The sequence below is a fragment of the Amblyomma maculatum genome, chromosome 1 (genome assembly GCF_055883805.1).
Source record: "Amblyomma maculatum isolate TAMU_Amacu chromosome 1, ASM5588380v1, whole genome shotgun sequence".
Lineage (NCBI taxonomy): Eukaryota > Metazoa > Arthropoda > Arachnida > Ixodida > Ixodidae > Amblyomma > Amblyomma maculatum.
The window spans coordinates 59,034,385-59,060,609 of NC_139344.1; the positions used below are offsets into that span (position 1 = coordinate 59,034,385).

General features: G+C 47.4%; 2 non-coding genes and 1 pseudogene across 2 annotated transcripts; all 3 read left to right on the forward strand.

Annotated features, from left to right (window-relative positions):
- Positions 1-2,196: 2,196 nt before the first annotated feature.
- Positions 2,197-2,268, forward strand: TRNAH-GUG (transfer RNA histidin (anticodon GUG)). The gene has a single exon. It is a non-coding gene; the product is annotated as a tRNA-His (tRNA).
- A 152-nt stretch (positions 2,269-2,420) lies between these two features.
- Positions 2,421-2,492, forward strand: TRNAH-GUG (transfer RNA histidin (anticodon GUG)). The gene has a single exon. It is a non-coding gene; the product is annotated as a tRNA-His (tRNA).
- A 13,013-nt stretch (positions 2,493-15,505) lies between these two features.
- On the forward strand, positions 15,506-16,642 carry LOC146202527 (uncharacterized; annotated as a pseudogene).
- Positions 16,643-26,225: the final 9,583 nt, after the last annotated feature.

The following is a 26,225-nucleotide window of genomic DNA, read 5'->3' on the forward strand; positions in this document are numbered from 1 at the left end:
CGCGAAGCGTACTAGAATGTTGTGACGCACTTGGTGACCGTGTGGCAATGATCCAACTGGATCTCGCAAAAGCATTTGACCGGGTGTCGCATGATGTGCTGTTTGCCATATTGGATCACTCCAATGTTGGGGATTTAATAACAGACGGCCTCAGAATGGCGTATGCCAACTGCACAACGCGAATTATAGTAAACGGAGAACTGACCGAAAGCCTGCAAGTGCGGTCGTCAGTTAGGCAGGGCTGTCCCATGTCGCCCCTGTTGTTTGCACTCTACCTTGAGCCTCTTTGCTTGGCTATCCGAAATAATGAGAGCGTAACGGGCTTCAGGCTACAGTCAGCGCATGTTAAAATATTGGCCTATGCCGATGATATTGCGGTTTCCTGTTCAGAAAAAGATAGCATCTGTGAAGCCACAAATGTAGTCCACAAATATTCTCAGTTTACGGGGCCGTTAATAAACTGGGAAAAGAGCTATGGCTTCTGGCACGGCAGTTGGGAAGACACGCCAGAGTACTACACGACTGCAGTGGTCAACGATTCCTACAATGTATCTAGGTGTACCTCTTCAAGCATACCGGGACCCTGATTCGTATTGGAGAGATGAAACTTTAAATGCAAAAGAAAAGGCTGATGCGTGGCAAGGAAGGCAGTTATCTGTATTTTCGCGGGCTACCGTGTGCAATTTATTTCTCACTGCAAAAATATGGTATGTCATGAATGTGCTCAGCGCCTCTCGGATCAGCATTCAAAAATTGCACCGTGTTTTCGCCGTTTTTATTTGGGCATCGACGTGGGAAAGAACCAGTCGGACAAACTTGTTCCTGTCTGCAAAAAAAGGTGGGCTAGGCCTTGCACATTTGTTTTTGAGGTAAGTCGTCTCACGATTTATGTTTCTGCGAAATTAAAATGACATGCTCCTGCGCACAGTTGTGTAACTCCGACTGAGCAGACTCCTTCCAGGATATGTGGTATGCTCTTGTCATGCTATGGGTGGGGCTGTGAGAGGGTACCTACGCGAAGTGGTACTTGCATACGGGATGCTGCATGCGCGATTTTCGATGCAATACTTGAGTGATGCCGCGCGGAAAAAATTGTACTCATATTTATTGGATGCAATGATTCCGGTTCCACTTTACCGTTTGCCATTATGTGGAGGCCCAGGAGGAGATGTTTTGCACGGAGTGAAGAGAATGCCGGTGTTACCCTCGGTCAAATCCTTTTTCTTTAAACCTCATACTAACACGTTATCAGTAAAAACATGGCTTCATGAAAAAGGTCTTTTTGTACCCTGGACAACGAACTGTTACCTATGTAAGAAAGCTGAAACCATAGAACACGTATTCCTGGATTGTTGGGATCCCATCTTTTTCTGGGATGTGCTTCAAAGGACTTTTAAAAAAGAATTACCCCTAGATATGTACGGCATAAGATTCCTTCCGGTTTTACACGCTGACAATAGTCCACTGGATACGATCATGCTCCTCGGCCTCCACATCTTGTGGAAAACGCGAATGCAGTTCAACAATGCAGATGTTCATGTGCGCCCTGTGCGGGAACATTTTATAGAAAGTGTTGTACGTTTGAGGGAAGTGTATCGAACACTCCCCGAACCACCAGAATGGATAGACCAGCTTAACAGCTTGGTAGAGATGAATAAATTTTAACGCGTCGTGTCCGCTAAAGGTTCGCTGACACGTTTTAATCACTTTTGTATGTTGTGTATTGTGTGTCGAAGCCGGCAATAAAGAAAAAAAAAGTACAGTGGTTAGTACCTTGCGTTGTGGCCGCAATAACCCAGGTTCGAATCCTGGTCACGGCATTTTATTTTACTTCATTTCCCGATTTTTACAACCCTTCTCTTAGCTCTCTTTGTCCTTCCACTGTGGTTTCGTTTTTCCTTGTCCAAGGTTCTTTAGAACTAGATTGCCTTGTCAACGGCGCTTTCCATTTGCACACCGTCCCTCTCGGACAGCCGTGATCGTATAGTGGTTAGTACCTTGCGTTGTGGCCGCAATAACCCAGGTTCGAATCCTAGTCACGGCATTTTATTTTACTTCATTTTCCGATTTTTACAACCCTTCTCTTAGCTCTCTTTGTCCTTCCTCTGTGGTTTCGTTTTTCCTTGTCCAAGGTTCTTTAGAACTAGATTGCCTTGTCAACGGCGCTTTCCATTTGCACACCGTGCCTCTCGGACAGCCGTGATCGTATAGTGGTTAGTACCTTGCGTTGTGGCCGCAATAACCCAGGTTCGAATCCTGGTCACGGCATTTTATTTTACTTCATTTTCCGATTTTTACAACCCTTCTCTTAGCTCTCTTTGTCCTTCCTCTGTGGTTTCGTTTTTCCTTGTCCAAGGTTCTTTAGAACTAGATTGCCTTGTCAACGGCGCTTTCCATTTGCACACCGTGCCTCTCGGACAGCCGTGATCGTATAGTGGTTAGTACCTTGCGTTGTGGCCGCAATAACCCAGGTTCGAATCCTGGTCACGGCATTTTATTTTACTTCATTTTCCAATTTTTACAACCCTTCTCTTAGCTCTCTTTGTCCTTCCTCTGTGGTTTCGTTTTTCCTTGTCCAAGGTTCTTTAGAACTAGATTGCCTTGTCAACGGCGCTTTCCATTTGCACACCGTCCCTCTCGGACAGCCGTGATCGTATAGTGGTTAGTACCTTGCGTTGTGGCCGCAATAACCCAGGTTCGAATCCTAGTCACGGCATTTTATTTTACTTCATTTTCCGATTTTTACAACCCTTCTCTTAGCTCTCTTTGTCCTTCCTCTGTGGTTTCGTTTTTCCTTGTCCAAGGTTCTTTAGAACTAGATTGCCTTGTCAACGGCGCTTTCCATTTGCACACCGTCCCTCTCGGACAGCCGTGATCGTATAGTGGTTAGTACCTTGCGTTGTGGCCGCAATAACCCAGGTTCGAATCCTAGTCACGGCATTTTATTTTACTTCATTTTCCGATTTTTACAACCCTTCTCTTAGCTCTCTTTGTCCTTCCTCTGTGGTTTCGTTTTTCCTTGTCCAAGGTTCTTTAGAACTAGATTGCCTTGTCAACGGCGCTTTCCATTTGCACACCGTCCCTCTCGGACAGCCGTGATCGTATAGTGGTTAGTACCTTGCGTTGTGGCCGCAATAACCCAGGTTCGAATCCTAGTCACGGCATTTTATTTTACTTCATTTTCCGATTTTTACAACCCTTCTCTTAGCTCTCTTTGTCCTTCCTCTGTGGTTTCGTTTTTCCTTGTCCAAGGTTCTTTAGAACTAGATTGCCTTGTCAACGGCGCTTTCCATTTGCACACCGTCCCTGTCGGACAGCCGTGATCGTATAGTGGTTGGTACCTTGCGTTGTGGCCGCAATAACCCAGGTTCGAATCCTAGTCACGGCATTTTATTTTACTTCATTTTCCGATTTTTACAACCCTTCTCTTAGCTCTCTTTGTCCTTCCTCTGTGGTTTCGTTTTTCCTTGTCCAAGGTTCTTTAGAACTAGATTGCCTTGTCAACGGCGCTTTCCATTTGCACACCGTCCCTCTCGGACAGCCGTGATCGTATAGTGGTTAGTACCTTGCGTTGTGGCCGCAATAACCCAGGTTCGAATCCTAGTCACGGCATTTTATTTTACTTCATTTTCCGATTTTTACAACCCTTCTCTTAGCTCTCTTTGTCTTTTTTTTTTCTTTATTGCCTGGGCAACATACATACATATGTAGCACTACCACAGTACAATAGTTAATAAAAGACGTCCAGCCTACTTGGACAGTACGTCTCTTAAAAGGGCTTCAAGTTGACTAGCTTGTCCATTTCCGGTAGCCATTCAGGTGGATCACCTCGGGTTTTGAACACTTGTTTGATGTAGACAACATTTTCCATATAGTACTCTCGCGCAGGGCGGACATGTTCATCACCATTTCTCACAGCCATACGGGTCTTCCACAGACTGTGCAGGCCCAGTAGAATAATCATATCGAGGGGTAGCCCCCCTTCATCAGCTGCCGGGAGGAAGCGGATACCACGAGGGGAAATTGGAAGCTGCTTTTTGAGCGTGCGCTGCAGAATATCCCAAAGAAATATCGCGTCCCAACATTCAAGAAAAAAATGCTCTACGGTTTCAGGCTTTCGACAGATTATACAGTTCACTGACCAAGGGACAAATATTCCCTTTTCCTCCAGCCACGGTTTAACCGGCAGTGTTCCGCTGTGTAGTAAAAAAAAAAAAAATGTCTTTGTTGACGAGCGCACGGGCATTTTCTTCACCCTTTTCAGGACGTTCATTCCTGGGCCTGCACCGTATATGGTGCGATACATTGGAACCGGGAGCATTACATCTAGTAAATCTTTGTATAATTGTTTCTTTGTTATTGAAGACAGGTATTATTTGGAAAATCTAGCATTTAACATTCGGAAACTCAGTACGACTTCACGCAAAAAACCACGAATACTTGTTCGCCTTAATTCAGAAGAAGACACAACAAATCCTTGTAACTCGTGCCAGAGACGCACCTGTATCACAGTGCGCAATAATGGATGGCTCTGTGTACGCAGAAACATAAAGCGAGACACAATCTGTCTCAGAAACAAGCGAGTAAGACCGAGTCGCCCTTCTCTAACCGGACGGAAGAGATTGGTACGACTTGTTCTTTCCCACACTCAACCCCACAAAAAAAAAAAACAGCAAAAACTCTGTGTAGCTTTTGAATACTGACTCGCGACATGCACAACACTTGAAGAATATACCATACTTTAGCAACAATAAACAAATTACACACTGTTGAACGGGCGAACATGAAGAGCTCCCTTCCGCCCCACCCTAGTGTTTTCTCCCGACAACGTTCAGTCTCTTGCACCCAATAGTCATTTGCGTCTTTGTAATGTTCAAGTAGGACCCCTACATATTTCACTGGGAGAGACGAGAATTTTATGTTTTCGAGGGATTCAGGAGTGAATCCCAACTGCCATGCCAAAAGCCTATACATTTGTCCCAATTTATTGAACTACCCGACATCTGACAAAACTTCTTTGCTAAGTGCACTGTTTGACTAATACTTTCCTTGTCTTGACAAAAGACAGCAATGTCATCGGCGTACGCCAAAAATTTAACTTGGCTAGCCATCAGTCTGAATCCGTATATACGTTCACAGTGAATGATCTTTTGGCAAAAGGGTTCGAGGTAAATCGCAAATAGCAAGGGCGATAGTGGGCAGCCTTGTCTAACTGATGACATAACTAGAATATTTTTCGTTAGTTGCTTGTTTACAACAACCTTAGTTTAACATTCGTTGTAAGCCATTTTTATTCCATTTAATGAAATAGACCCAACTTTAATACGTTCTAGTATTCGAAAAAGTATGCCATGATCAACAAGGTCGAAGGCTTTCTCAAGGTCTATCTGGAGCATTGCAACGCGATCACCCCAAGCGTCACAACACTCCAGAATGCTTCTAGCTACATGAATGTTTACACTGATTGTTCGGCCTTTAATACCACACGTCTGATGATGGCCTACTATTTCCTTAATGACCTTCTGTAACCTACTCTCAAGAACCTTCATAAAAATTTTATAGTCAACGTTAGTCAGATTAATTGGACGATATGATGTTACAGATAAGAGCTTTAAAGGATCGTCACTTTTTGGAATCAGCACAACGTGTGTTTGACGAAAGGACGGAGGGATGCAGTTTTCTTCATACGCCTGCAAAATCACACGGAGCAAGGCGGTTGCGATTTCGCTCTTAAACATCTTGTACAATGCTGCACCAACAACGTCTGGACCAGGTGTTTTCCCATGGCTTAGTTCCTCAATAGCTTTTTCAATCTCATTTACAGTTATTGGCGCTTCCAGACCGGCTGTAACAGATGGGTCCAATGCTGGGATTAATGCAAGAAATTCATGTTCGAAACCTTCTGCCACTGGCCGTTGGCGCCCTATTAGGTTGCGATAGTGCTCACAAAAGCCCATTTTTATTTCCTCGCCGTCACTAGTAACCGTATCTCCGTATTTTATCTTACTTCGTCTCGTTTCGCGTATCGCTTTTCATAACTTATTGAGCGTTTCGTCGGCGCTTCACCCATGAACAACCTTTCCGCCCGGGCTCGTACTATTGCTCCCATGTATTTTTCTTTATCTATCTGCACATTCTAACTGCGCTGTCAATTTTCTGATCTGTGCGGTATATTTTCAGGGCTGCACATTTTCCAAGCTTAAAACGAAAGTTAACTCGCACTGCAGTTCTTCTCCTTTCTTCCTTTCTTCTTGTCTCAGGACGGTGCTCCTTTCTATAGCGCCTATTTTAATTTCTTGCTTCAATATTTCCCACGCCAAGATAGATTTTGAAGGCTCACTTTCAAGCAATCGCTGTATCTTCATTTTAACCTCATTTACAAAAACTTCATCATCAATGATCTTAACGTTAAACTTCCATAGGTCCCAGCAAAATTTCGATTTTTTCTGCTTTGTGCCGATAGTAAAAGCCACTAAGCTATGGTCGCTGAAAGAAACACGTTTAACTTTATAATCCGAACACATTGGTAGTAGAGCCAAAGAGACATAGGCACGATCCAGTCTGGCGTGACTTGCACACTGGAAGTGCGTAAAGTGTGGAGAAGAGCTGCAAGCCAAAACATGACCAACATCTTCCATTTCGCATTCTTGCATTAACGTGCTCAGTAGGAGAGCACTTCTGTCTCGCACCGACCTCTTGTCTGACCTGTCCTCGGCATAGCAGACACAGTTGAAATCGCCAAGTAGAATGACGTTCTTTGGACATTTCAAGTAGACACCGATTCGCTCAAAGAAACTACGCCGATCATCCTCTCTGTTAGGCGCATACACGCACATGACACGCCACTGTACACCCGTCAAAGAGAAATCGCAGACAACGAAACGGCCATTATCACTCACAGCTACTGCTTCTACTGAAATGTCCAAAGAATTGCTCAAGAACAGCGCACAGCCACCCGAGGTACCAACCGCATGGCACACGCAAATATTATAGCGAGCAGAGAAGGGCTCGACCATGCGGCTCATTTGCTCGTCGCTCTCCACTTTCGTTTCTTGTACCGCCATTATGTCTATATCGTTATCTAACAATAGACGGCTGACTTGGTACTGTTTTCGCCTGGCTGACAACCCTCGCACATTAAGCGAGGCTACACGTAGGGCTACTTCTGGTTCAACCGCCATGCTGAAAATGAATTAAACGAGCCGCACGATCTTACCTGGTACATTGGGGTCAGGAGCGGACAAACTCTGCAGTACAGGCTGAAACAGAGCGACGCTGCATTTGTCGCTGCTCCGGGCCGCATCAGGAATCCTTGAGCCCCAGAAGCGGCCCGAGCAGCCACGAACTCGGGGCTCCTTCATGGCGAAGGCTGCATCCCTGGTGGGTTCCGGTCAGGCGGAATAGTGGGCTTTGGCTTGAAAGATGGCCGACGTAGAGGGGCCGCTTTGTGGGGCGGTTCCTCTTGTTCGGTCTTGTCGGGGGCCCCCGCTGCGTCGGTTACATCGCGCGTGCGTTTCGTGGTCGCACTATTACTTGCACTTTCGCGCGTGTCCATCGGTGCCTGTTCCTTTGAAGACGTTGACATCGACTTACCGCTGGCACCGATAGCAGCAACACTTGCTTCGGTGGCCTCGCCCGCAGCGCTCTTTTCATCTAAGCAAAACTTGCTGTTGGGCTAGTTGGTTCAAATCCGTATTTGGGAACACAGCGCGGAACAAGACGCAACACAAGAAAACGAAGGTAGACAGGACGGAGCGCTGAACTGACAACTTTTATTTGAATAGAAAAAAAAGCAGGGCTTCTTGTCGCTCAGACTTTCCCTCGAGTTGAGGGGGCTAGTTTGTTCTCTCCTTTGAGTCCTTTGCTCTCGCACTATCTTCCGCACCGGTAACTTCCGCTACGTCCACCTCGTCCATGAGGTGTTCTGAGAAGTCGTCGGTTCTTGCAGGCCCTGTTGCACTGGCGTATGTTTTGACACACTGCTCATCCGTGTGGCCGAAGCGACGCGACGACAAAGGCTGCATTTCGGCACTTTACAATCCCGCCTAATATGTCCTGTGGCCTTGCACCTCAAACCGAGCGGCGCCCTTCCCGGAACAACAAAAAGTGCGGGCTCACCTGCTATCTTGAGCTGATGCGGAATGTCATCCCTTCAAAATCTATTTTTCAACTTGAGGGCAACTGTTCTCGTAGTGGACCCTTTGTCTGCGACACCGAAGGCTCTCCAACGCACTTTGGACACGTCAGTCACAGTTCCTTACGGCAGCAAGGCAGCACGGACATCGTCGTCACTAACGCCATGCAAAACCCAGTGGATTTTCAGGCGCACATCCTGGTTATTCGGGTCAGTCAGTAGACACGGCCGGTTCCTCACCTTGACATCAGAAGCCGCCAGTAGTTTCCTCGTTGTCTCGGCACTCTTGAGCATAACGGCCCAGACATGGTTCATCTGATACGCCCCCAAAGCAAGCACTTCAGGGAGCGCACCAAGATGAACCAAAGTATCTCTGAAGTCCTCGACGCGATACGGTTTATCCGCTGGGTCTGCGTGCATAAAAATTGTATTCAACACTATTCTTCCTGTCGGCAAAGTTGGCAGTATGACCTGGTAATCTTCACCGACGGCAGACAAAAACCTGTTTCCGCGGCCAGACTGGGCCGCTGATACCGCTCTGACGGAGCACATGATTAAACGTCCGTTCGCTTCGGCGCCCGGAAGTCCAATCGCTCTCTTTGTCCCTCCTCTGTGGTTCCGTGCTCCTTGTCCAAGGTTCTTTAGAACTAGATTGCCTTGCATCGGCGCTTTCCATTTCCACACCGTCCCTATCGGACAGCCGTGATCGTATAGTGGTTAGTACCTTGCGTTGTCGCCGCAATAACCCAGGTTTTAATCATGGTCACGGCATTTTTTTACTTCATTTTCCGATTTTTACAACCCTTCTCTTAGCTCTCTTTGTCCCTCCTCTGTGGTTTCGTGCTATTTGTCCAAGGTTCTTTAGAACTAGATTGCCTTGCATCGGCGCTTTCCATTTGCACACCGTCCCTACCGGACAGCCGTGATCGTATAGCGGTTAGTACCTTGCGTTGTCGCCGCAATAACCCAGGTTTTGATCATGGTCACGGCATTATTTTACTTCATTTTCCGATTTTTACAACCCTTCTCTTAGCTCTCTTTGTCCCTCCTCTGTGGTTTCGAGCTATTTGTCCAAGGTTCTTTAGAACTAGATTGCCTTGCATCGGCGCTTTCCATTTGCACACCCTCCCTATCGGACAGCCGTGATCGTATAGTGGTTAGTACCTTGCGTTGTCGCCGTAATAACCCAGGTTTTAATCATGGTCACGGCATTTTTTTACTTCATTTTCCGATTTTTACAACCCTTCTCTTAGCTCTCTTTGTCCCTCCTCTGTGGTTTCGTGCTATTTGTCCAAGGTTCTTTAGAACTAGATTGCCTTGCATCGGCGCTTTCCATTTGCACACCGTCCCTACCGGACAGCCGTGATCGTATAGTGGTTAGTACCTTGCGTTGTCGCCGCAATAACCCAGGTTTTGATCATGGTCACGGCATTATTTTACTTCATTTTCCGATTTTTACAACCCTTCTTTTAGCTCTCTTTGTCCCTCCTCTGTGGTTTCGTGCTATTTGTCCAAGGTTCTTTAGAACTAGATTGCCTTGCATCGGCGCTTTCCATTTGCACACAGTCCCTATCGGACAGACGTGATCGTATAGTGGTTAGTACCTTGCGTTGTGGCCGCAATAACCCAGGTTTTATTCATGGTCACGGCATTTTTTTACTTCATTTTCCGATTTTTACAACCCTTCTCTTAGCTCTCTTTGTCCCTCCTCTGTGGTTTCGTGCTACTTGTCCAAGGTTCTTGAGAAATAGATTGCCTTGTCAACGGCACTTTCCATTTGCACACCGTCCCTCACGGACAGCAAGACGCTGCGGAGGAGGTCTTGAGTCTGATGGGCGAACTTGTGGCAATGAAAGTCCATTAGACACGGTTGTCAGCCAAGAGGCATGGCAACCACGATCTTTTACTGATGTATTTGTACCAATTCATGCAATAAAGAAAAAAATAAACTCTCGGACAGCCATGATTGTATACTGGTTAGTACCTTGCGTTGTGGCCGCAATAACCCAGGTTTCAATCCTGGTCACGGCATTTTATTTTACTTCATTTTCCGATTTTTACAACCCTTCTCTTTCAGCTCTCTTTGTCCGTCCTCTGTGGTTTCGTGCTACTTGTCCAAAGTTCTCTAGGACTAGATTGCCTTGTCAACGGCGCTTTCCATTTGCACACCGTCCCTCTCGGACAGCCGTCATTCTACTTCCGGCCACCGAGCGTGACGGACGTGTTTATCATGGGCTCCCAAGGAGCGGATTCAGCGGCCCAGCTGGGTCGTGCTATCAGGAGCACGGAAAGGCCTGCCAAGGATTATGAACTGGTTCTACCACTTCTGCCTACAGGTTCGAGTGTTTTGCACACTGTTTTTTTGCACGGCGACATAAAAGCCAGGCCGTATCGGGTGGAGCACTTTCGAGATTCCCTCGCTCGTCTTTCACTGCTGCCAGGAAGTGGTTGCCCTCGGGGCATATCAAATGAATCATGTGTGGGCGGTAACGTTGAAAGGTGAAGAGGCGAAAGCGAAGATTTTGCAAGCTCAAGCTTTTGAAGTTAAGGAACACCGATGCGTGGTCATTGACCCCTGTAATTAAGGCATCAGGTTGAAACTTTTCTGGCTGCTTCACGGCGTGGACGACGATGATGTGCGAGCGACGTTGGCGGCTTTTGGAAAAGTCTCGGAAATATCAAAAGACAAGTGGAAAGTGCAAGGGTGTGTCGACAAGGCTTCAACGACTCGAACGGTCACGCTGAAGCTCAAAGTGGGCGTTACCATTGAGGACCTGCCGCATCAGCTTCGGGTCGCCGAGGACGTCGCACTCGTCCACGTCCCAGGCAGAGCCTCGCTTTGCCTCCGGTGAAGCGGGAAAGGACATATACGTCGTGAGTGTCGTGTGCCGCGCGGCGGACTGTGTTGTCGCTACGGCCATGACGAGTCCCAGTGTGTGCGCACGTATGCCAACGTTGCAGGCCCCGTGCCGAGTGAAGTGGCAGGCGAGCACTTGATGGACGCAGTAGACGCCGAGGAAGCTAGCAGTGGAATCATTGAGGATGCAGAGCAGAAAGAACAATCCTCTGAGAAGACCCATGCGCTTAGAGAACACTGGAAATCAGATTTGATAGTTCCGTTGTCGAATGTTGCTGGGACCGAGACACCCACGAAAGAAAACGGCAATGCCAGTGCTGCAAGCCCAGCTTCGTCTGCGCAACACAGTGAGGAACAGGGAGGCACTGAAGCTGAGATGCCAGCTGCTTCTACCTTGCCTGTAAAGCGTGTGCACGAAGACAGTGTCAACGAGGGATCATCACAAGGAGGAGCGGGGAGCGGTCAGCCTCCACTGAAGGCAGCCCCCCTTCGCCGGTCGTCCTTCAAGCCAAGGACAAACGTGCCTCCAGACCGGAGAACTGTGTCACCTGTGCCTCCGCCATAGCGGGGGTACCCTTTTCGGTCGAGACGTTACAAGCCCGGTCCATGATCGGGAGCAGCGCTTGGAACGATGGACGGACTCACCAAAACGGAAGAATGGTCATCCCGTGCAACAGATCAACCGCAATGCTGCCTTTCTGCAAAAGAGATGTGAGTGGTATGTTTCGCGATTTATAATTTCATGAGATGGCGACCAATTTATCCACTAGCTTGCGCGTAGCCACGCTAAAATGTGAGGGGGTTGTCAACGCGTCGGAGACAACAGCAGCTGAACCGTCTTCTGCTGGAAAATGAAGCTGATGTGCTAGCAGTTCAAGAGAGCAAAATGCAAAGCGAACAACAAACAGATAAAATGGCTGAAATATATCGTTCTAGATATAGTGTTTGCGTTTGTCATGCAGTTCGGGGGGAGGTGTCAATTTCATTCGAAATTGCATAGAGTGTGTACAGTCTGTGTTCTCGTGTGAGAGTGGTCGACTTTTGATGTGTGATTTCAGTTTTTCTGGATTGGACTGGAGAGTTATCTGCGTTTATGCGCCGACCAGAACGTTTGAGCGCGAAGAGTTTTTTCACTATATGAAATCCTTCCTAATACATAAGAGGCGTGTTCTCCTGTTTGGAGACTTCAACTGTGTCTGTAGACCGGAAGATAGAACAACAGACCGTGTCCTTCGTGACAATAGTGCGGAGTTACTTAATGACATTGTTAATGAGGCAGAGCTTGAAGATGTTGGCTGTATACTGACGCATGAAGGCCAAGCAAAGTTCACGCACTTTCAAGGTAGCTGTCATGCAAGGTTGGACCGAATATATGTTCCCATTGATGATGTGCCCTTGTGCTCGGAATATCAAACACTTCCCATGAGCTTTAGTGACCACTCCCTCGTAATGATTACTCTAAGTATGAAAAGTAAGGCAACAAAGTTCAATTGAGAGCTATGAAAATTTAATGAAAAACTGCTGCTGGATGAAGAGTTTATCCTTAAAGTGAAAGAATATATTACGAATATGTTACAAAATGGCTCTAATTTTACACAAGCATGGGAGCAGTTTAAGTGCGATATCAAGATAGCTGCTATTGACCGAGCATGCACTCTCCGACGTAAAGAAAGAGAACAAGAAAAAGAACTTCGTAGCATCTTGAATGCATGCTTAGTATGGATTGCGCTAAGTCTGGCTTGTTCGCCCAAGATATAAAAAAGAAAAAAAAACAAACTTTAGGTGATAGAGGAAGAGAAGTATCGCGGTGCGGTGACAAGGGCGCCCGGCGAAAAATTGTGGCTCGGAGAGACGCCCACGAAAAGGGCACTAAGTGAAGAAAAAAGGTACGCAGTGTCAAAAGAGATAAAAGAAATCTGTTATCAGAACGTAGTTACCTCGGTAAAAAAAGACGATTGAACGGGCGTTTGTAGAATTTTACAGGGAATTGTTTAGCCTGAAAACACCGGACATTGAACGCTTCAGAAAAGACTTTCTGTCGCTGATGCCAAGAGTAGAAGACGAAGTGGCGCAGACACTAGAAGCAAGTATTACTTCCGAGGAAATTGAGGCCCTTATCGGGGAATTAAATTCCAATAAGCCACCCGGACCAGACGGTCTTGGTGCTGCCATACACAAGGCCTTTCCAACTGAAATGGCTGTTTTACTGGAAAGAGTTATTAGTGAATGCTACGAAAAGAACGTACCTCCTCCGTCTTTTCGAATGTCACGCGTTGTACTAATCCCGAAAACAGATGACCCAGTCGAGCTTCAGTCTGTAGCGTCTTACCGTGCTGTAAGTCTAACGAATGTTGACTATAAAATTTACATGAAAGTATTAGGGCGACGACTCCAACGTGTAATTACTTCTCTTGTAGGCCCACATCAGACATGCGGCATAAAAGGAAGGACCATTTTTACTAATATACACCCAGCAAGGAGTGTTCTCGAATGTTGTGACGCGATGCATGACCACGTAGCCATGGTGCAATTAGACCTCCACAAAGCATTTGATAAAGTGGTACATGAAATTTTGTTCTTTGTTTTAGAGTATGTCAATGCTGGTTCCGTGATTACAAATGACGTGAAAATAGTTTACGAGTGCTGTTCAGCGAGACTGGTCGTGAATAAGCATTTAACCGATTGTATACCTGTTCAGTCGTCAGTAAGGCAGCGCTGTCCTCTGTCTCCCCTTTTGTTTGCGCTTTATCTGGAGCCTTTCTGTTTAAGATTGCTTACAAGGCTGAACATACGTGGTTATAGATTTTTTTTTTTTTCAAAGTGAAGTTCGGGTTTTGGCATACGCGGAAGATATTGCGGTTTTTTGTACTGACCATGAGAGCGTGCAAGAAGTTGTAAAAGAAGCCATTGCTTTTTGCACTGCAAGTGGAAATGAAATTAGTTGGGCAAAGGGTTTAGGATTTTGGCATGGCAACCGGCAATACGCGCCTGAACTGTTCTCCAGTATGCAATGGAAAGTAACGCCAGGCCATTACCTTGGTGTGCCACAAAGCATTACCGTGAAAGCAAGGAATGTTGGGTCAGTGAGGTTGAGCAAGTGAAAACCCTAACAAACTAATGGAGAGGACATAACTTTTCTATGTTCACAAGAGCTACCGTTTGCAATATGTTTCTAGTTGCAAAAATTTTTTACATCCTGCAAGTGTTATCTATGTCAAGAATTTCTGTTCAAAAACTGCATAGGGTATTTGCCACGTTTGTGTGGGCTTCAACATGGGAGCGTACCAGTCGATGCAATCTGTTTCTTACGGTGCATAATGGTGGACGGGGATTGTCACATTTTTCCTTAAGCAGATTGTAACCAGGTTCTTTTTTTGCGCGAACAAAGCGATGTTTTTCTTAGAACGGTAATCCAGGTGCGATTGCGGGATTCACTGCCGGAATATGTAGTTTCGACTATGTCTACAGGACCAATGGCTCTAAGTGCTTTTCTTCGCGAAGTTGCCGCGTCCTTCCAAATAGTGAAGGCGAGATTTTCAAATGAGTATATGTGTGCTGTTACGCGAAAACGGCTGTACAAAGATTTATTGGAAACCTTTTTACCTGTGCCTCTTTATCGCGCTGTATATGCTTTGGGTCCGGAGCGGGACGTGTTGAAAAGAGTGAAAAGAATGCCCATCAGATCGTCCGCTAAATCTTTCTTTTTTCAATTGCATACCGGCACTCTTCCGGTGAAGCCATGGCTGTAAAGCAAATGCCTTTTGTGCCTTGGTCTGCTGACTGTTTAAATTGCAAAAAGCTGGAAACCATAGAGCATATTTTCCTTGATTGTCACGATGCGGTTTTTTTGTGGGACGTGCTACAGCGTACTATTAAAATGGACTTACCAATAACGCCGTTTGGCATACGCTACCTTCCATGCGCCCAGCCAGGAGAAGTGCCCAGTGATTTATTAATGGCCTTGTGTATGCACAGCATATGGAGAACGCGGATGGATGTTCGCCATGAGCATGTTGTCGTACACCCAGTCCATCAGTATTTTGTTGAAAGTGTAATGCAGACGCGTGATGTTTTCGGAGGGCAATCTGAACCCCCGGAATGGCTGCCAGTCTTGGAGAAGCTCATGTCACTTAATCCATTCTATCGCAAGAAACCTGTCAGAAAGTGACTTGTGTTTTTAATTCCATGCGACTTTTCATCGTTCTTTGTAGTTGCCAAGTCGGTAATAAAGAAAAAGAAAATCTCAGACAGCCGTGATCGTATAGTGGTTAATACCTTGCGTTGTGGCCGCAATAACCCAGGTTTGAATCCTGGTCACGGCATTTTATTTTACTTCATTTTCCGATTTTTACAACCCTTCTCTTCAAGCTCTCTTTGTCCCTCCTCTGTGGTTTCGCGCTACTTGTCCAAGGTTATTTAGAACTAGTTTGCCTTGTCAACGGCGCTTTCCATTAGCACACCGTCCCTCACGGACCGTCATTCTGCTTCTGGACGCCGTAGTGTGCAGACGCAGGATGGCTGGCTCCTCGCGAACTGCGGTAACGGCCAATGATGGCCGTGGAACACCGTTTTTGGAATGACTTCAAGACTACTGGATTGTACTGCCACCACTGCCTACCGGGGAAGGACTTAAAACTATGCTTGTTCTTCACTGCGATATCAATGGAAGGCCTTACAGGATAGAAGATTTCTGCCAACCGATGAAAGACGGCGGTGTCATCGAACAGGTAGCGGGTATCGGCGCATACCAGATGTCTCATGTCTGGTTAGTCAACTTTCGAACCGAAGAGGCAAAGAAAAAGTTACTTGGCTTAAGGCACATCCTTGTTAAAGGAAAAACGTGCGTGCTTTTTGACCCCGAAAGGCAAGAAGTAAGACTTAAAGTGCACTTGTGCGCGTTCAACGTCAGCAACGATACGTTGAAACGCGCGTTTGCCGTATACGGCGAAGTGAAAGAATTATCTGGCGACAAATGGAAGACCGGCGGTTTTCAAAACGCTGACTTGACCACCCGAGTTGTTCGGCTGATACTTCGTGAAGGTGACAGCCTGGATCGCATACCACATCAGATGCGTATCGGGAACGCCACCGTTTTAGTCGTCGTCCCAGGGCGGCCGCCGATATGCCTGCGCTGCCACAAGACTACATCCGGCGTGACTGCAGTGTACCCAAATGCAATGAGTGCCATGCTTTGGGGCACGAAGAGGCGGAATGCACGATATCATATGCCCGAGCTGCTGGAAGAAGAGCGTTCGGCGATAACAGCGATCTGCACATGGATGAGGATGAAGCGGAGAAGGCAGCCTCGAACGCAGCGGTTGATAAACAAACGGACGCAGTGCAGAGCAACGGAGAGGGATGCGATGAAGATACTCCTGCATCTAAGCTTAGTCCACCAGAGTCGGATACCACGAGCAGTACTACCGGTTCGCCGCAAGTTGCCCTGAACTCTACTGGAAAAGAGAGTATGAGAGCTATGGACTGATTTGGCGACGGCTAAACGGCGTCATCATGAGGTGACTAGAGAGAGCCAGGAGCTACGACTGCGGCGTCTAGACCGTCAGTGGTGCGTCACCGATGTGAAGAAGCAGCGCGTCACGAGAGGGACACGATCGTCGTCGCTTCCTCGCGGCGGCAACCCGGAATCCTAAACAATGGCGGGACGGCACTACATGGCGCGGTACTGTGCGCGCAAAGGTAAGCGCCATACTGGCGTCCTGGTCTTGCTAAGCGATGGCGTCGTTTGAAAGGAGCATTCTAGTAGCAACCCTCAATATCAGTCATGGCAGTAATTGAATTACAGTAATGACATTACTCTAATTTAATTACTTTTTTCGGTAATTTGTAATGTAATTATTTCTTTTTTGGGGTGTAAATTAGTAATGTAATTAATTACTTTTTGGTAGTAATTTCGCAGTTGAAGTAATTATTTCCTTTCGAAATTACTTTTACTAAAGTGTGCCACTGCTCCTTCAATAGACAACGAAGTAGAGTGCCGCGAAAGCAGGAACGGAGTGCAGCAAGCCGAAGCTGCAGCGTAACGGATCGGAAAAAGGAGATAGAATTCAGCAGAACTAGCGTCTTTGACCTCGTGTGTAGCAGGGCCACTGCAGATATCCCATGGCAACCATTCTCCAAGCAGCAGGATACAAGGCGTCGAGGGAATGCCGAAGGGACAGATGCTGCAAGAAGGCTGGAGCTGAAAACTAGTTGGGAGCGGGGCGCAGCACTCCCTCTTGCGTCCACTAGCGGTGGTGCCTGGTTACACTGGTCACCACGTAGCAAGGGAGGATTGGGGGAGGGGGGGGGGGGAGATAGGCGGAAGGGTCCATGGCGTGAGGCACCGTGGTTTGAGCATTACTGAGCAGTGAGCACTAATGTTCCGACGTCGATTCTTGGGACTGCGGAAGCAATAAATAACCTAGCTTATTCGGGCCTTTCAAATGGTGGAGACAGCTCTGGGCCAGCAAGACGCTGGTTCCGCCGGTCATTTCAAGACCCTTCTACCACGGTTCTCTTTCCTTTTTATTTTGCAGTTTCTTGTTTTTGGGATGGCAAGTGCTATAGGAAAGAGGGAAGGAATAGCTCTCTGGGACGGAATTTGGCGGGAAGACGAGAGAATGTGAGTGCTTCGCGTCTGGAGAACAAGTTGTTGTTTTGTTTACTAGCTTTGCTTAGTTTTTCCGTAGATAAAGCTAGAAAGTAATTTAAAAGTAATTGAATTACTTAGTAGAAATAATTGTAATGTAATTTCATTACTTTTTGGGAGCAGTAATGAGTAATGTATTTTAATTACTTTTCAGTGATTTTCAGCAAAGTAATTAGTAATGTAATTTCATTCCTTTTCAAAAGTAATTTTGCCATGTATGCTCAATATCAGGGATCTGTCCTCCAGAAGGAGGCAAAACCAACTGTTGCGACTAGTTACAGAGCAGGAACTAGATATTGTAGCGGCGCTGGAGACCAAAATTGAGAGTCAAGACCAGACTGACAGTATGGTTCGCCCTTTCAGCAGTCGATATGATGTTTGCATGTGTCATGCGGTAGGGACTTCGGCAGGTTGTATGCTTTGGATTCGCCAATCGTTGGGTGCGGTTGTGGAAAGCGTTGTGACCACTGATAGCGGTCGTTGGATTATCTGTGACATCACATTAGCTGGTTTAAAGTGGCGCATTATCTGTATTTACGCGCACACTAATTCAGATGAGAGGCGAAAACTTTTTGAAAATATCGGCTATTACTGTGACACAGAACGTATGGTCGTTTTAATTGGTGATTTCAACTACGTATGCACGGCCCGCGACAAGACTAGTCTACGCCTTTCCGAGATGCGAGTACTGCCTGTCTGAGTGACATAACTGAGCAATGTCATCTTGATGATGTGGGCGATTGCATCAGAAACGCTACTGGAGCGCTTTTCACTCATTTCCAGGGAAGAAGCCACGCACGCTTGGATAGGGCATACGTATCTGCCGAACTAATACCATACTGCTGTGAATACCGCGTACAGCCAGTGCCGTTTAGTGACCACTGTCTTGTTGTCTTTGAGATCGGAAAAAGAAATGGAAAACGAAACAAATTTGTGTGGGAGAATTGGAAACTTAATGAGAGGCTTCTGAAAGACGATAGTTTCGTGGGTCAAGTAGTGTCAGCTTTAAATGAGATGCAATTTGCCAGCAATGAATCTCAAGGGGAAAAATGGGAAAGATTTAAACTATAAATAAAGATGAATGCGATTGAACGATCGTGTACTATAAAATAGAAAGAAAAGGTAAATAAAAAGGCGCTTAGAAACGATCTCACGTTTCTACTGACGCATGAGTGCAAGCAGCCGGGCTCGTGCATGGAAGAAATCCGCTCCGTCAAGCAGAAATTGGAGGCAATGATATGAAGAGGTATCAAGGTGCGATGGTGAGGGCGAAGGCACAGCGCCTGTTAGCGGGCGAAATGCCCACTAAACGTGCTCTTGGATTAGAAAAGAAGCACGCCAGCAAGAATCGCATATCAAAAATATAATGGAAAGGTGTACTCCATTCAGATAAATCGAATATAGAGCGTGACTTTTATGAATAATTCACAGGACTTTTTAGTCACACAGAAGGTAAAATCGAACAATTCAAGTCCAGTTTCCTTTCTCTTATGCCAAGACTGGATGACGAAACAAGAAAAAGGTTAGAGCTGCCAATCTCCGAAGGAAAAGTAAATAAAGCCATAGAAGACCTCAACTATCAACTCTGGAAAATCTCCAGGACCAGATGAGCTTGCAGCCGCCCTTTATAAAGAATTCAAAGATGATTTCGCCCCAGTTTTGACTACATTATTTAATGAGGTCTATGACAAAGATATGCTTCCCCCGTCTTTTCTAACAGCCCATACAATTTTAATACCAAAGCAAAAACGTTGACGAAGCCAAGCTTCAACAAGTTACCGCTTACAGACCAATATCCCTGACGAACACAGATTATAAGATCTTCATGAAAATTCTTGCTAAAAGGCTTCAAACTGTAATGGAAGAATTAGTAGAACCGCATGAGACCTGCGGCATTAAAGACCGAACCATATATACTAATATCCACAAGGCACGGTCTGTGCTGGAGTGTTGCGACGCCTTGCATGAGAGTGTTGCCATGCTCCAGCTTGACCTAGAGAAAGCTTTCGACAAGGTGCCGCATGATGTCTTGTTATCAATTTTAGAGCATGCAAATGTGTGCTCAGGTATTTGCAAAGGAGTCGCAATGGCGTACAGAGGGTGCACGACGCACCTGATAGTAAATAAGAAGGTGGGTGAGCGCATCCAAGTGCAACGCTCTGTGCGTCAAGGCTGCCCCCTGTCGCCATTGCTTTTCTGCTTGTATATTGAACCATTTTGTCTGAGCACCATCGAGAGCAGCAGTATCCGAGGGTTTCGTTTGCATGCAGCAGAGGTCCGCATGCTTGCGTATGCCGATGACATTGCCGTCTTCTGTACCGACTACGAAAGCATTCGCAGTGTTGTAAATTGGTGAAAGACTTTTGTTCTGTTAGTGGTAGTGCGGTGGACTGGAATAAGTGTCTGGGTTTCTGGCATGGAGAGTGGCACACAACCCCTGCGAATTTCGTGAACATGCCTTGGGTAACAACCCCAGTGAAGTATTTAGGAGTGCCACTGGAAAACTACCGATACAGTGAGTCATATTGGAACTAGCAGGTTTTAGAAGTACGTGAGAAGGCCGACAGACTAAAAGTATTCGGTTGGTCTATGTTTGCACGAGCTACGATTCGTAATTTATTTCTTGTTACCAAGATATGGTACGTGTTACAAGTACTGCATTGTCCTCGTGCGAATGTGCAGAGATTTCACCGTGTGTTCGCCATGTTTGTGTGGGGAAGTACTTGGGAGCGTACCCGCCGAACCAGCTTGTTTCATCGCGTCCGCTCGGGAGGAGTTGGTTTGGCGCATTTGTATTTGCGCCAAGTGGTTAACCGTTTTATGTTCTTTCGTGATACAAAGGACCCATTTTTACGAACTGTGTGTCAGATTAGATTGAACAAAGTCCTACCAAATTTTGCTGTAAGTGAGGCGAGCATGCAAGGGAGGATTTTCGGAATCCTTAAAGAAGTGTACATGTCATGTCGTGTATTGCAAGGCCGTTTTTCGTTTGAATATTTATCAACTGTGACCCGAAAGAAACTTTACAAGGACTTGTGCGATGTCTTTTTCCCGATCCCATTGTACAGATCGTTGTACTGTGCAGGTCTATGGAAGTCAGTCCTTAAACGAGTAAAAAATATGGCTGTACCAGGGGGAACAAAAACTTTCTTTTTCAAACTCCATAGCAACACACTAGAAGTTAAGACGTATTTAGAAATGAAAGGTTTTTTTTGTACCTTGGGGAAATCACTGCTTCGTATGCCGCCAACCGAAAACTATCGAACACGTTTTCTTAGACTGTTGGGAAGCCTTTTTCTTCTGGGACATTCTACAACGAACAATTAAAAAAGACCTACCCGTGGATGCTTTCGGAATTCGATTTTTACCTATTGAAGATGATGATGGGCTACCGCTGGACATGATCATGTTATTGGGCCTGCACAGTATCTGGTGATCCAGAATGGCTTTCAGGCACGCAGACGTTGATGCGAGGAAAATACTGCAGTATTTTCTCGAAGCCGTTGCGAGTGTTATTGAAGTTCTCAAGACACCAGACGAAGTGCCTGAGTGGCTTCCGAGAACGGAAGTGTTGCTGCAAATGACTGATTTGTAATGAATCACGCAGCCCAAATCGCGTGGTTTTAACTCATGTAGTGTATTTGTCGCGTAATATTCACTCTGTGTGTGTGTGTGTGTGTGTGTGTGTGTGTGTGTGTGTGTGTGTGTGTGTGTGTGTGTGTGTGTGTGTGTGTGTGTGTGTGTGTGTGTGTGTGTGTGTGTGTGTGTGTGTGTGTGTGTGTGTGTGTGTGCGTGTGTGCGTGTGCGTGTGCGTGTGCGTGTGCGTGTACGTGTGTGTGTGTGTGTGTGTGTGTGTGTGTGTGTGTGTGTGTGTGTGTGTGTGTGTGTGTGTGTGTGTGTGTGTGTGTGTGTGTGTGTGTGTGTGTGTGTGTGTGTGTGTGTGTGTGTGTGTGTGTGTGTGTGTGTGTGTGTGTGTGTGTGTGTGTGTGTGTGTGTGTGTGTGTGTGTGTGTGTGTGTGTGTGTGTGTGTGTGTGTGTGTGTGTGTGTGTGTGTGTGTGTGTGTGTGTGTGTGTGTGTGTGTGTGTGTGTGTGTGTGTGTGTGTGTGTGTGTGTGTGTGTGTGTGTGTGTGTGTGTGTGTGTGTGTGTGTGTGTGTGTGTGTGTGTGTGTGTGTGTGTGTGTGTGTGTGTGTGTGTGTGTGTGTGTGTGTGTGTGTGTGTGTGTGTGTGTGTGTGTGTGTGTGTGTGTGTGTGTGTGTGTGTGTGTGTGTGTGTGTGTGTGTGTGTGTGTGTGTGTGTGTGTGTGTGTGTGTGTGTGTGTGTGTGTGTGTGTGTGTGTGTGTGTGTGTGTGTGTGTGTGTGTGTGTGTGTGTGTGTGTGTGTGTGTGTGTGTGTGTGATGTTCTATATGAGTAAACTCTGATAATAAATTAGGCAATAAAGAAAAAAGGACAACCGTAATCGTATAGTGGTTAGTACCTTGCGTTGCGGCCGCAATAAGCCAGGTTCGAATCCTGGTCACGGCATTTTTTTACTTCCTTTTCCGATTTTACAACCCTTCTCTTCGAGCTCTCTTTGTCCCTCCTCTGTGGTTTCGTGCGACTTGTTCAAGGTTCTTCAGAACTAGATTGCCTTGTCAGCAGTGCTTTCCATTTGCACACCGTCCCTCTCGGACAGCCGTGCGGGAACATTTCCGGCTTCGCTAGCGAGCGGACGTGTGTGTAATGGGTTCCGTCGGAGCGGCTTCAACGGCCCAGCAGGGCCTCGGTAACAGGTCTTTTGCCGCTGTTTCTTCAGCAGGGTGTGAATGCCAGGTAGTTTTACCGAGTTTGACAACATGGCGTTATGTTGTGAACAGTCTTTTTGCACTGTGATATCAGGGCCCGCCCTTACCGGTGTTACATTTCGCCACTGACAAGTGTGTCAGCTGACGCGGCCACCGCATAGCAACAGGCAGAACAGCGAGCGGATCGGCCATTTCGGCGCCGTCCATCGGCCGCCCAATGCTTCCTCCCGCGGGCAAGTCTCGACGTGATCTTGACACGCGCCAAATGTCTATGCGTGCATCTGTGTGCAAACGGCGGCCAAGCCCGGAGCACGAGGGAGAGTGCGTCGCCCTCGCCCGTCTGCAAGAGGTGGAGGAGATGTGGTCGCACCACCTGCGATTGAGTCATCGTCTCGTGTCGGGACATGCAGGGCTCTCCCTTTCCCTGTGATCTGGCAAGCCTATAAAAAGCAGCGGCTGACTCCGCTGAGACAGAGACTACTTTGACGCGCCGTTGACACGACGCTAGACACCAGCTGTGTGAGAGTGTCTGTATTCTCTCCGGGTCAGCTTCTCTGTCCGTTCCTTCATGACGTTTTAGTAAAGGTTGTTTCGTTAGAAGCCGCCTCGTCTTTGCTGGGACCATTGATGCCGTCCGCCGAGCCACGGAGCCGCCAGGCCAACGCTACCGAGGGGCCGCGAGCAGCATATAATAGAGAGTTTTAGAATAAGGGGACCCTATCAGTTAGGGGGATAGCGTAATAGCGGGGCGCGAGTGCGTATGCGCAGAACCCAAGCGGGCCTTGGGTTTTTGGGTCAGCGGCCGACGGTCACCCTGTCTCGGCGAAATAGCGTGGACCCTATCGCCGGATAGGGTCGGGGAACATGTCGGCGTCCGGCCAAGCGGCGGCCGCTCGCCTCGGCACACATTCGTCGTTACCGCTCCATGGTGTCACGCGTTCAAGGCAAACGAAAGGCACACGAAGCTTCTGCTATGTCTCATGATGCCCGCACCACCAAATTTAAGCGATAAAACGCCCCATATTTTCTGATTGATACCGGATTTACCGAGCCGCTAGGCTTAGCGAGTTCACCTCGTTTGGTTGCCATGGGGACCAGGCGTCGGAAAGCGCGGAAGGTTCAAATGAGGTTTCCCGGTTCAGCCTGGATTGGTAGATATTGGCCGATTTCGTCTTGTCTGTAGAAAAGAGTTGATATAACTGGTATTTTTAAGATAGCTTTGTACAATGACAGCAGTTTCTTTTAAATAAAATAGCATTGTTGGCTTGTATATATTTATATGCTTTTCACTGTTTACCGTCTGGGCGCTGCAATCGACAAACGCAAGCCCCGCTCCGCTGCGTCGGTAAAACCCTATTCTAAAACTCGCCGGTCGGCTCGAACGTTGCGCCACGGCACGCTATTTTCTTGGGGGCCCCAAGCCTTGGGTTCCCCTATTATAAAACTCCCTAATAACTGATGGCAGCGGTACGATAATCAGGCGCACGCGACCCAAACGTAATACTGGGTGGATGCTTTCCGCGATGCGCTCGCTTAATTATCGCTCCTACCGGAAGTCATCGCCATCGGAGCCTACAGGATGAGCCATGTGTGGGCAGTTACTTTCAAGGATGAAGACACCGTGAAGCTAACCAGGACGTACGCATGAAAGTGCACTGGCTTTTACACATTGTTCCGGATGAAGACGTGAAGCTCGCATTTGCCTCATTTGGCAAGGTCACAGACGTCTCCCGCGAGCGGTGGCGCGTGCAGGGCATGGTGGACAAAGGGTCTACTACACGGCATGTGACACTGAATCCGAAGCCGGGAGTAAAGCTCGACGAAAGTCCCCATCAGCTGGGCGTCGCCGGTGAGCTGGCCCTTGTGGCTGTGCCAGGGAGAACTCCGCTCTGCCTACGCTGCCGCGGTACCGGCCACATTCGCCGGGAGTGCCGTATACCAAGGTGTGGTGCGTGTCGATGGTTCGGTCACGAGGAGGGCCAGTGCGACCGGACCTGCGCAAAAGTGACCGGGCCCGTGAACGCTCAGGATGCATCCGCCTTGTTCATGGATGAGGAGGATATGGAAGAGACACCTTCCGCTACGACTCAGACAGCTGCGGGTGAGAGGAAGACTGCCCTGGAGGTGCCGCAGCAGTAGAAAACCGTGGTTGAGGCGGATGTCACCACACGTGAACCAGCGCCTCACCAGGACGTCGGGCCATGTCTGAGGGCAAGGCGAAATCTTCAGTCTATACTGAGGCTCCTTGCATTCCTCGAGATTCTGAGGGCATGAACATTCTTCCTGGTGCGGCTACCTTGGTGGCCAGAAAGAGCCCCCACGACGACGTTGACAGCGGGACGCTTCAACAGGACCACGACGGTGGAGACCGACTGCCGCCCAAAACACCAGGTTTGAGGCGGTATACCCTGAAGCCGCGGCCGAACATTTCGGTCGGTACAAGGCAGGCGGGAAAACCGCGTCCATAGTTGCTTGTGCAAAGTGTCATTTTAGCTAAGGGTATTGCGGTTTGGTGCGAGGGCAGACACCATTTTATAAGGCGTTCTTTTTTTCTTCTTTTCCATATGGCGATCATAATAAGTGAAGCACTGCGTGTAGCAACTATTAGACTTTTAGTATAGCATACACAGTCACACGCAGAGGAATAACACACGCCAAAAATATCGTGACGCGCACTGCGCATGCGCTATACGATACCTGCGACCGAGGTCTATCGTACGATCGGCCAGGGTACGCCGAAACTTGGGTTTATCGTGCCCGGCCCTCATGTACGATGGGAGATCAGCGTTGTCAAGATGGCGGCGTCCAGGCCGCCCGCTTCAGAGTGAATTTGTCTTCGTTACCTTGTTTTTGGGCGCGCTGCCGTCTATAAATGCCACACGAGGTAGTCGCTTTACCTCGTGTAGCATTGAGCACAAATAATTAGCGAATATTTACCACTCTCTTTTATTTTGCACGGCGGCAGCGCAGTGCCTAAGCCTGACGAGCATACATGGCAAAATTACTTTTGAAAAGGAATGAAATTACATTACTAATTACTTTGCTGAAAATCACTGAAAAGTAATTAAAATACATTACTCATTACTGCTCCCAAAAAGTAATGAAATTACATTACAATTATTTCTATTAAGTAATTCAATTACTTTTAAATTACTTTCTAGCTTTATCTATGGAAAAACTAAGCAAAGCTAGTAAACAAAACAACTTGTTCTCCAGACGCGAAGCACTCACATTCTCTCGTCTTCCCGCCAAATTCCGTCCCAGAGAGCTATTCCTTCCCTGTTTCATATAGCACTTGCCATCCCAAAAACAAGAAACTGCAAAATAAAAAGAAAAGAGGACCATGGTAGAAGGGTCTTGAAATGACCGGCGGACCCAGCGTCTTTCTGGCCCAGAGCTGTCTCCACCATTTGAAAGGCCCGAATAAGCTAGGTTATTTATTGCTTCCGCAGTCCAAAGAATCGATGTCGGAACATTAGTGCTCACTGCTCAGTAATGCTCAAACCACGGTGGCTCACGCCATGGACCCTTCCGCCTATCTCCCCCCACCCCAATCCTCCCTTGCAAGCCCCGTGGTGACGAGTGTAACCAGGCACCACCGCTAGCGGACGCAAGAGGGAGTGCTGCGCCCCGCTCCCAACTAGTTTTCAGCTCCAGCCTTCTTGCAGCATCTGTCCCTTCGGCATTCCCTCGACGCCTTGTATCCTGCTGCTTGGAGAATGGTTGCCATGGGATATCTGCAGTGGCCATGCTACACACGAGGTCCCAGACTCTAGTTCTGCTCAATCCTATCTCCTTTTT